Below are 12369 nucleotides of genomic sequence, written 5' to 3'. Positions count from 1 at the left end.
AAAACACTCAGTTGCGTCAATCAAGACACTCAGACACTCAATGCATTCTCACAATCACAACATATTCATTGATTCATTCATTCAGAAGCTGCACACACAAAGACGAAGGACAAAACACAAAACACAGTCCAATCCAGCTGGCAAGCGAATCACGCTAGCCGCAGATGTTTGTGTGAGATGTTGGTGAAACAGCGGTCGGCAAAGCAGCAGTATGTTCAGGTGTTAGTAGGACCAGCGTGATGGTTGCCGTGCCCTTGTGCTAACTGGCCATCCCTGCTACACATAAAATACTTGATTAAAACTCCATAACTTCAGAGAGAAATAAAATCAGTGCCAGTGAAGGCAACATACCGTTCAAGCGAGGTCTTACTTCACGGAGACCAGCGTGACTGGCGTGAATTCCTAAAACCCCAAAACATCTGTTTACAAAGCTAAAATGACATAGGCCTAGCCTACTGAAAGTTAGATAGATAGATAGAGATACTTTATTGATCCCCAGGGGAAATTCAAGGTTCTAAGTTTCTAAGTTTCCCTAGAATGTGAAATGGATAACGTACCACCGTATCTATGATGCACGCTTGGCAGGTGGAAGTCCAACACAAGCCAGACAGCAAAATATATTTGGGCCAGATTTGGTCCAGATCTTCATTAGCATTTGGCGCAGATCCTCTAAACGGACCTGCCCCGGGGTCATTTCTTCCAACGGGCCAATACCGGAACAGGTTGGAATTACGGATCAGAGACAGATCTGGGCCAGAACTGGCCCAGTACAGTTAATATTGCCATGGCATTTGGTGCGGATCTGGCCCAGACTCATATTCTACATCTGGGGCTCATCTGGCCCTGGTCTGTGATTCATATTTAAGCTATCAGAGAATTAAGACCCACACAATTTGTAATTTTCAAAATAGTTTATTTTAAAAAGGTAAAAGAGAACACTGTGTCCGCTAGCCTAAGCTAGGCCTAGGCCTACAACATAACACAAACCAATATGTGAAATATAAGGCTCATGTTGATAAACAAACTCCGCTAAACGCACTGAAAGAAAATGTCATGTTAACATAGTCCGTTGCATCTAACCGGCTGATGTCCCGATGATGACGACGGCGCTCAGCTGTGTCGGAGGAAGATTACTGGCAGTCTGGGGTACGGTGTTCATTTTAGGACATCCTCAGACTCAGGTGTCAGACTCAGAAAAACATCGGTCATCTTCAGACAAAACTGCCTCAGCGTCAGAAAAACCTCTGTCATCTTCAGACAAAACTGCATCAGCGTCAGAAAAACCAGACTCAGGTGTCAGACTCAGAAAAACATCTGTCATTTTCAGACAAAACTGCCTCAGCTTCAGAAAAACTTCTGTCATCCTCAGACAAAACTGCCTCAGTGTAAGAAAAACCTCTGTCATCCTCAGATAAAACTGCTTCAAACCAAACTGCCTCAGAAAAACATCTCTAAGGAGTCAGGTCTCAGAAAAAACGCTGTCAGAAAAAGTGGAGTCAGGTCTCAGAAAATCAGATCTCAGAAAAAACGCTGTCAGAAAAAGTGGAGTCAGGTCTCAGAAAATCAGATCTCAGAAAAAACGCTGTCAGAAAAAGTGGAGTCAGGTCTCAGAAAAAACGCTGTCAGAAAAAGTGGAGTCAGGTCTCAGAAAATCAGGTCTCAGAAAAGTATTAAGTATTAAATAAAGACAAATGTGCAATGCCATGATGTAATACCATATAATACCATTATAAAACGTTAGCAGTTGTCATTGTCATTGCACAACAATAATAGACAGACATAAAGATAGACAGGTACTTGAAATGTAATCCCCAGGGGACAATAACTGCAGCGTTGTTGAATTCATTTCATATGAGATGTTATCTTAACTTATTTAGAGAAATGTGCCTTGTTGTTGGTACCTGCTATTTCATGTATTATCATAATGGTATTATATGGTATTACATCATGACATAGCACATTTGTCTTTATGGGGGTTTGGGAATAATGATGTGATGATAATGATGCAGGTTTCTTACTGGTAGGTAGTGTACAACTGGGAAACGGTTAGCAAAAGTAAGAAATAATGGTCCAGGTGTCGCTTCTGGACTTTAAATGGTGGAAACATGTTTAACCCACTTTTCCCTAGCTCATTGAATGTACCGTAGTCCCATGAAAAACAAATTATTTTGCTGTATGTAGAGAGCGTAGCTTACTCGGTATGTGCCCTTACAGCAGCTGCTAATGTTACTAGCGAAAGTGAGGTTAGCTAAGTTACATCCATGGATTTCCTACAATGTGTATACCATTGGATCACTTTCTACCTTTACTTATAATTTCTACATCTAACCAAGCACCAAATATAACATGCCAGTGACCAGGCTTGGAATTTCACCATTCTGGGGGCAAGGCCACTTGGCCTTCAGTTGGGCATATTTGGTGGGGGGCACAAAGGCCACATGGGCACCAAGGCCAAAGTTAACTATACAGTAGTAGGCTATAAAAATGATCAAAGTTGTATTTAGCCTTTTCACTGCAGTAGACCTGCATCATTGCATGAAACATTACAAAAACATGAAACATGACATATTACATATAACTGTAAATCATCTGATCATCTAATAAAAACAGATATCTAGGCTATATATAACATTTATTTTATATTTGGCCTGCTATGAAATCATGTATTGAACAATTTAAATTTAAGCACAGCTCTTCTTTAAGAAACTCAAATAGCCTAGATGCATGCTTAGCATTTTGTGATCAGGCTACTTTCATAAACTCTTAGTCAGCCGTCCTCTGATTTACCAATATCTAGGCGATATGTGTAACATTTATTTTGTATTTGGCCCGTTATGAAATCATGTGGAACAATTTAAACACATTGTAAAACTTAAAGCCCAAATTTGGAGACATCAATGCATGTCGAAATTTACTGCAAATTCAAAACTGGATTACTCTGGAACGGCTAACTGTACAGGGGACTGCTTTACACCTTTATGTTCGGTAAGGTCTGCTGTTTATTCTGATATATGGTTTGTCATGTGTTAAAAGAAGGGTTCGTGAAGTATTCCACCGAGATGAATGGGTAGGGATATCATGGACGCAAAACCTTCAGTAGAATGTATGATTAAATTGAATTATATTATTTACTTTTCTCGCGAACCGTTCAACACAGCAGTTATCGGCTAACATCGTTGAAAAGCTGAGAAAAAGCTCTTTCATGTGACATCACTTGTGATGTCTGTGTGATGAATAGGCTACTTCGCGAGTAGTTCAACTGAGAAGAATGGGTGAATTTGGACGCACTTTCTTGCGATGTCACTTTCTCCACTGCGTAAAAGACTAAATTAATTTGCGCTGTGAATGCTAAGATTATTTTGACAGGCCGCAGGCTAAATAAAAATCGCTATTAGTAGGACACAAAGCAGAATATTGAAAGAAGGGGGCACCAAGGCCACCGTGGCCTGTAAACCTATGATTTTCAAAGGGGCTTCACGGCCAACGCAAGGGGCTACCACGGCCGTCGTCGCCGCCGTGAAATTCCTACCCTGCCAGTGACAGAATAACGTATTAAGCATAATATTAAACTCACCGTTCTGTATCCGTCGTCTTCTTCTGTCCCCACAATAACTTTTCATTTGAGACTTTTTCGTCTGACTCTGTTTTTTTTTTTTTTTTTTTTTCGGACAGCGTTTTTTCTGAGACCTGATTTTCTGAGACCTGACTCCACTTTTTCTGACAGCGTTTTTTCTGAGACCTGACTCCACTTTTTCTGAGGCAGTTTGGTTTGAAGCAGTTTTATCTGAGGAGGTTTTTCTTACGCTGAGGCAGTTTTGTCTGAAGATGACAGAAGTTTTTCTGAAGCTGAGGCAGTTTTGTCTGAAGATGACAGAAGTTTTTCTGAAGCTGAGGCAGTTTTGTCTGAAAATGACAGATGTTTTTCTGAGTCTGACACCTGAGTCTGGTTTTTCTGACGCTGAGGCAGTTTTGTCTGAAGATGACAGAAGTTTTTCTGACGCTGATGCAGTTTTGTCTGAAGATGACAGAGGTTTTTCTGACGCTGAGGCTGTTTTGTCTGAAGATGACCGATGTTTTTCTGAGTCTGACACCTGAGTCTGAGGATGTCCTAAAATGAACACTGTACTGGGGAGCACTGAAAGCACAGAACAGTTGGGAGATCCTGCAGATCAGCAGGTTGGTGGACTTTGACAGCGACAGTTTGTTGTTTCGTGAGTTCTTCGACGTTAGCTAGGCTACTCAATCCAGACTGCAGGGCAGGCTGCTATCATGGCAGCTCGCAGGTCAGCAGCAGTTCCTTGGTCGCGGCAGCGGCAGATCTCTCGCAGAGGCTAGTAGCTGTTCTGAGAAATATTTTCGAGCAGACGGTGAATAGCAGCGCCGTTCACGGATGGATGTCAGAGGACCAGGGCAAAAACTAGCCCAATGGACTAACGTTAAAGTTAAGCATCAACCTGCGATTCTTCCTCAATGCTCCTGTGAGACGTACAAAAAGCACACAAAGCAAAGAAACAAAGTAAATATTAGATTCAACATCCAAAGATTATTTATTTTATAACAGTATAGTATGCCAACAACGCATTGCATCCCAAACCGGATAAACTTGAGGACAGCGACAATTCTTGTGGATCTTCGATAAAAGGCCTAGTGTTTACAGTTTTTCCACTCTAAATCCATTTTAAACAGGCTTAAAAAACGCTGGCCGTCTATGCAATAGCCTACCTGCAGTGCTACTAGCAGCAAGGCTAGCTACAGACAAAGTGGGTAACGTTAGCGCTAATGGCTACGAATTTGCAGCTAACACACAATGGACACGATATTAAGCGATTTTGGTTCACCAAAAGTTCACCAATTTAGCCCAAAGCTCATGTTCACATAGTTGTGGATGCATGTTTAAAAGAACCTAGACTAAAGCCTATGGTACGGTCCCGCGTCTGCGTCCCGCGCACGCGGCACTGGTGAGCGCGTAGACTGCGCATGTGTGAAACGGAACTGCTGTAAACACTCCCCTCCAGTAGGTGGACCACATAGAAGAACAACACTTAAACGTAGAAACAAACCTAGACAGAAGAAGACTTGTTTGGTTACCATAACGACGATGGAACAGAGCGCCTGTCCTCAGCTTGCCTGGCTTTGAGTTACGTGAGACACCACGACATGGAGTCAACTTCGACCGATGTAAAGCCACAATCCACAGATACATTCTTTAACATTATATTTAACGGTCACTTTACCATCTATGGTGTAGAACCCAAAGTATTTCAAGACACCACATTTTAGATGAGTTGGGGACGTAATTATCTGTCTGCTGGCCGTTCTGTACGTTACCTTTGATTGTCGAAACAGGGTGGCTGCATGGGCTCATTGTGGCTACTGGCTATTATATTGGCTTGATTTGGTCATGAGCCCTGGATCATATAGCACTGAATGAGATGGCAAACAATAAAATAAAACTAATCATAGACTGTAGAAATGCGCTACACAGCACTAAAAACCGAATAGTTTATTTATAGTTCGACTACGGATATTTCACGTCATGCTCGAATAAAAAGTGACAGCCCTACTCCCTGCATAGAGAGCTGACATGACTTCGGATTAAATGCATCTTTTAAAAATGAGCGTATGCTGAAATCAAATCGCGAAACCCAGAGCCATATAAAGGTATCTATCTACAACGCTCAGGCGAAACCCAGTAACACTTGCTGATCGAGATGCATTCTCGCCTGTTCCGTATATAATGCGTTATCAATAGTGATTATAATAATAAAGGGAATGTAGCCTACCTCTCCCAGATGCAATCATTATCACCTAGCCTACTCCTGAACAATGCTGAACTCAATCTCGAAACTCGCCTGTCAACACCGGATAAAGCGTTATCATAATAATAATTGAAGGAATAACCTAGGCTACCTCTCGCTCTAAATACACCCATTATCACAGTGAGACATTATACATTATGAACACAAATAGTTACTTCAAAACTTTTATTGACACGTCATATTTACAGGTTTTTGGTTCATACTTTTTGGTATGAGGCAGGTGTGAAGACTCAATACAAATTTAATTGAGGACATCTGTACGCACGACTCTTTCTTACCATGACACTGCTGCATGTGTTCAGAAAAATGTCTTTACTTTGTATCGCACCAATATTGCTGCCCTCGCAGCACCGAGTCACTTAGCTACAGGCTAAGTAGCCTAATAAGCAAGTAGGCTAGTCTCTCAGCTATACCAACAGGTGTGCTGTGTGTGTTCTGGTGGATGATAAATGGAGCCGTCGCGATGGGCCAGCTTATCAAACTTCCCAGCAGACAGGCAAACGTACTTCGTGGTGCTTTTTCCTTCATCAGCTCTTCCTTCGTTCAGTGCTCGCACATCCCAAGTTCTTCTTTTCTTCAGGCGTTTCAGGCTTCTTTGGTGGTTGTGTCCTACTTTCAGGCTCGATGTACCGCCCCCAGTTGGTGGGGCAGAGTATCACAGTTAATCCGTAGTGCGCAGGCGCTAACCTTAACAATTTCACGCGCATTCAGGACAGCAGAAATTGGAGTATGCTTCACGTCCACGGCAAAAATGACGCACGTCTTGGACACGCGCAAATGTGACGCAGGACCATGCCAGAGCCTTTAGTTGTGGCGCGTCAGGTCTGCACAGCTCCTGCGGATCTGGCCCACACCCGCCGGGCGGACTCAATTCAGTTGTGGCGCGTCTGGTCTGCGAAGCTGCCCCGGATAGGCGCCGCACCCGCTGGATGGACTGTCACAGTCAGAAGCTACAGACAAGTCTGGCGCAAAGTTGGTGCAGATCTGCATAGTGAGTGCGACTGCTGCGCGAATCTGCTGATTCAAAAACGGATTTGGCACAGATGTAAATGCTGTCTGTAAGGGATTCTATAAAGAGGAAGCGCTAGGTGTAAGCAGCAATCTAAACAGATTTATCCTAAAAGAAACACGGGGAGCTCAATCATACCTGCAGCAACAACGATTGTCAGGGAGGCAAAAAGGGGCCGGGCCTTTGACGTCTGGCACCTCGTAACGAGTGATCCTGGATTTAAATAGAGGCGCACCGATATTGGTGGGCTCGCATCTCGTTACAGAGAGCCAATAGGCGGGAGATATCGCGGAATTTTGTTTGCAATAAACACAGCAGAACTTTCATTCCTACTCATTAAAATGAGCATGATGACTGACGAAATAAATTCTTATGATGTAGTTTAAATAAACCACTGTTGTCATACAGTTAACAGGCCTGCATTGTAGCACATAAATTCAATATCAAGTGTTTTCCCTATATGTGTGTCTATCTATTTAACCAACAGCAGAAAATAACAGAATATCCAAACGTTTTCAGTAGGCTAGCCTACCATTGTTGCAGAAATCACATATAAGAAGGTATCCCTTCGATTTCTGTTTATTTTCGCATATTCCAACATAAGGAAGCAGCATGAGACTCCCGTCAAAATGGCCCTATCACGTCTTTGAACTGACGTCACGAGGGCGTGTTTCAGCTCGTGCAGCTCGTGGAAGGCAACTGCAAGATCTGTCTGCAGGCTAAGACTCCCGCGATATTTTAAGGCCATGTGACATGGTGTCACGGTGGTAAGTCCTTCCCCGGCTGACAGAAGTCGGACAGAATTTCTAACCAGCAAGCATTGCGTCCATCCCAGTATGCATTGTGTTCAACCCAGCATGCATCACATCAAGTCAGATCTGCACAGATCTGCCGCAAGTCGAACTCGCCTATTTACAACGCAGCAATCGGAGCTCAAATGAGAAGTGGGCACTACACCACTTCATCCTGCTACACAGGCATATGTACGCACGCATGCACACACACACACACAGGTACGCACGCACAGACTCACACACGCACACAGGCACAAACTGTACCGTTCATTTTTGGCCAAAATTCTGTAAAAGTCATACTGCAGCCTAAACCATCACTCCAAAACTCTTCAAAATTTCAGGTATGGTTACCAGTACCCCCCTCTACCCATAACCCAAAATTTGGGGTACTGCACCCAAAGGTGGCGCTATTGAAAAAAAAAGTTAATTATGCTAATTTCTCTTTACCAGATTGACCTAGACTCAAAATTCTTTCATAATATTAATCTCTAAACTTAGATGCATCTTTTTGGCCCTGGTCTTATGGTCTAAATGTTTACTTTTGACACAATTTCATGGAAAAGCCAAACATTATAAAAAGTTTCACAGTCTTCAAAAATAATCAAATCTTCACCAACATTCTCACAGACAATGTTTAGACAAAGCCTCACAAAAGTTATCAAAAGAATTTGGATATGTTGTTCCATTTCAGAGATATAGACCAATAAAGTTCGACCACTCAGCCCATTTCTCCTATATCACCTATATTCCTATATGAGTAAATTTTTTTCCTTGGAGAACAACCATACAACCATCATTATGTGGATACCATTAACAGTGCACATTTTCAGATCTGTACTCTTTTTTATAAAGCCCTTAATTCTATTGTCAAATGTATGCTAGGAATTTTCTTGATGTTGTGTGTTTGCCAACACACATTTTCACCATGTGAATGTGACTGCCAAATATGTAGGATTGTCAGTGTCTCAGTGGGATAATGCCTAGTGCTGGTGTTTGTTAGATTGAGAGTTCAAATCCCCGGTAGTGCTTTAGACTCTAGCTCGAATACTATTGGTTATTTAAGATTCACACCATTGGACAGCACCTGATTGACATCAGGCAATCAACATACACAGTCATTAGTAAACTGAAATCCGATAACCGAAATCCGATCACGTTTCTTTTGAACAATTGGGCCCAAACAATCAAAGCAGATGTAAACTAAAAAGCTATGCTACCATATGTTCGTTTTGCTCGGACCCCGTTAATCACCGCTTGCTGTTATATTTATTATTACAGAAACATGCAATGCATGAAAATGCACTGTACTGTTCTTCCTAGGCTTCTTATTACAGTGCATGAAAATGCACTGTACTGTTCTTCCTAGGCAACTTCTTCTTCTTATTATTCCGCTTACCACTTTTTCCGTACGCTATTTAACTTGAACAGTTTAACTTAGAAACTTCATTCAAACTTTGTTACGTAGGTCTTCAAACAGATCGGGTTGGTATGACTTTTCAACTTTGAAACTTTTATACTTTTTAAACTATAAAAGAAAAACTTTTTAAAAATCCCCATAGACTTAACATTGCCGATTGTGACATCATAATACGGCCGTTAAGCAATTAGAATCCTATGGCAGGTGTTCAGGCCACCTGCAGCCTCAGGCTTTAAGCATACAATCTGGGTCAATTAAGACTACACATCCTATTCAACTGTTTCCTCTGCCCAAAACTGTTTCAAAATAAAAGTCCTCACTACAATAATCCACTGTTAAACAATGTAACCCATTAAACTACTGAACTTTTTACATTCAACTTTTAAACGGTCTACTTTTAAACTATCATTAAACTATCTATCTGTTAAACTAGCTGTCTATCAACAACTTTTAAACTATCTACATTCAACTTTTAAACTTTTAAACTATATACATTCACTAGCTGTCTATCAACAACTTTTAACTTGTCATCAACTATGTCAACACTTTTCATCAACTATGACTCCTACCCACTGTAGCTAGTTAGCAAAGTTAGCATTGCTAACATTGTTAGCCTTTTTAGCAAAACTGCTAAAAATGATTAGCTAGGTTAGCTAAGTCACATGGTTAGCATAGTTAGCATGTTAGCATGCTAGTTAACATTTTTAGCAAAACTGCTAAAAATGATTAGCTAGGTAACATGGTTAGCATTGTTAGCATGTTAGTTAGCATTTTTAGCAAAACTGCTAAAAATGATTAGCTAGGTTAGCTAAGTAACATGGTTAGCATAGTTAGCATGCTAACATGTTAGCATGCTAGTTAGCATAGTTAGCATAACTACTTAGCTAAGTTAGCTAAGTAACATGGTTAACATAGTTAGCATGCTAGTTAGCATAGTTAGCATAACTACTAAAAATGATAAGCTTGGTTAACTAAGTCACATGGTTAACATAGTTAGCATGTTAGCATTGCTAGCATAGTTGGCATGTTTAGTAAAACTGCTAGAAAATGTTTGTTAAGTAAGCTAAGTAGCATGGTTAGCATGTTAGCATTGCTAGCACTACTATAAAACATTAGCTAAGTAGCATGGTTAGCAGAATTATAAATCTTAGCATAACTGCTAACAAACATTAGAGCCATTCCAACTTTCAGTTATCGTCAAATATCTACCTATACACAGCCATTAAACTATTTGAATATCAACATTCATTAAACTGCTAGAAAACGTTAGCTAAGTAGCATGGTTAGCATAGTTAAAAATCTTAGCATAACTGCTAGCAAACATTAGAGCCATTCCAACTTTCAGTTATCGTCAAATATCTACCTATACACAGCCATTAACCCTCTAGGCGCCACTGTCGAGTTTACTCGACAAGATGCGGTACTGAATAAAACGGCCGATTTAGTCAAATAGGGTGTCATATTTCGTTCGACATCCACTCCACTAGGTGGCAGACATGTCATACGTCATCCCCGAGTCCTAAAAAAGGTCATGGTTTAAACAAAACTTTTGAGCTACAGCGCATTGAATCAGTGCGTGCAATACCGGAGCTAGTGTGCGTGTGAGGCACTTAGTCAGAGCGATATTGTCAACGCGTTAGCGGTATTTGCATTAGATTATCGCCTAATGGCATCAAAAAAGTTTACCTGAAATGAAGTGTTGGGTCTTCTATTCAAGGACCCTGATTCTGAAGGGGAATATCTGCCTTCAGGAAATGACGGTGATTCGTTTAGTGAGGCTTCAGATCGTCCCTGCCTTGCAATGATGCAGCTGGACAAAGTGAGAGTTTACTCCATAGTTTAGCTTACACCAAGCACAAACGTTGAATCGTTTGCCCAATGTCACTGGTGGGAATAATGTTTCACGGGTTCGGAGTGTTCATCGGGAAGTTAGCAGGGTGTTAGTGGTGTGGCGAACAAGGCTGGAGGTAGCCTAATGTCCATAGCGCTAGCTTCTGTCTTGTGCCTCTCCACAATCGCGGCGACAGTAAAACGTCCCACATACTCGACGCACCCGACCAGTAGCGCGACAATGTGACGTCACAGAAGCGCCGTAACCATTTATACTCGCGCGTGGTGGTCGCAACACTAGTTGCAATATTCTCCTGAACAGAGGTGTCGCTGTTGTGAAAAGACTAACATTAACTACTTACACAGCAGAAGAAGCTGCAGTAAACACCAGTAGTACTTCAGACTTTGGTTGCTACTATTCACAACTACCATCATCATTATCATGTAGTTTCCAAGGTGTGTGCACAGGTAGATAGATAGATAGATAGATAGATAGATGGATATATAGATAGGTACTTTAGTCATCCCGAGGGAAATTTTAATAATTTAAACAGTTTAGTTAGCTGGCTAGCTAGCTAGCAGCTGGCTGAGTTTGTGTAATTTCCTGAAGTGGAAAGAGATTTTGTTCAGCCCTTAATAGATATCCTTTGTTTTAAAATAAATCGTTTCTATTCTTTCCTCTTAATTCCATGTGTTGCAACTCTCACTGGTAACTTTGTTAACTTATCCAGCAAACTATTAAAAATTCACGGCTGTAACAAAACACTGCAACTCGCTTGCCCTCGAACTAGTCCATCTTCCTGTTTCCGCCTTTGTCGCTCGTCTGAAAAAAAAATGAGTGGTGCGCTACCGTGTGCTACACGGCCAAAACCCTGGCGCGCCAGAGAGATCTACGTCATTTTGACGTCACATTGTCGCGCTACCGGTCGGGTGCGTCAGGTATGTAGAAGCCATAACGTGGTGGAGCCTTTGTCTAATGCGACTGGGTATGTTAGACGAGGTCGAAGTGCTCATAGGACAGTTAGGGGGGAACGTAGTGGCAGTGTGGGGAGTCGCAATGAGAATGACAGTAGGCCTAGTCCGAGCTGCACAAATTCTCTCCACTCGGCGCGCGCGAGGCAGATCTGGCCATGCTGCTCGCATGGTGGAGGTGGTGACACGCTCTCTCCCTCTCCCCCCCACACACACACACACACATTAGGTCATGCATAGTCTATCACAAGATGATGGGAATGCCGGCCCTGTATGGATAGGGATAGGGAGTCATTATCTCTACAGCAAAAGGCCTGCTACATGAAAAAAAAATGTCAGCCATTTATTAGTAATGATTTACACTGTTGATTTGCTATCTATTTCCCTGATCATTTAGGACATACACTATGTGTTCCTTTTTGTGTGTTCATGTCCTTGTGATGTGTGTGTCTTTGTCAGCTAAGAAAAAAAAAAACATCAACAAAAACAACAAAAAAAAAAAAAAATACTAACATTGTCTCTTGTCTT

The sequence above is a fragment of the Alosa alosa genome, chromosome 13, assembly GCF_017589495.1.
Source record: "Alosa alosa isolate M-15738 ecotype Scorff River chromosome 13, AALO_Geno_1.1, whole genome shotgun sequence".
Taxonomy (NCBI): domain Eukaryota; kingdom Metazoa; phylum Chordata; class Actinopteri; order Clupeiformes; family Clupeidae; genus Alosa; species Alosa alosa.
This window is presented reverse-complemented; position numbering follows the sequence as displayed.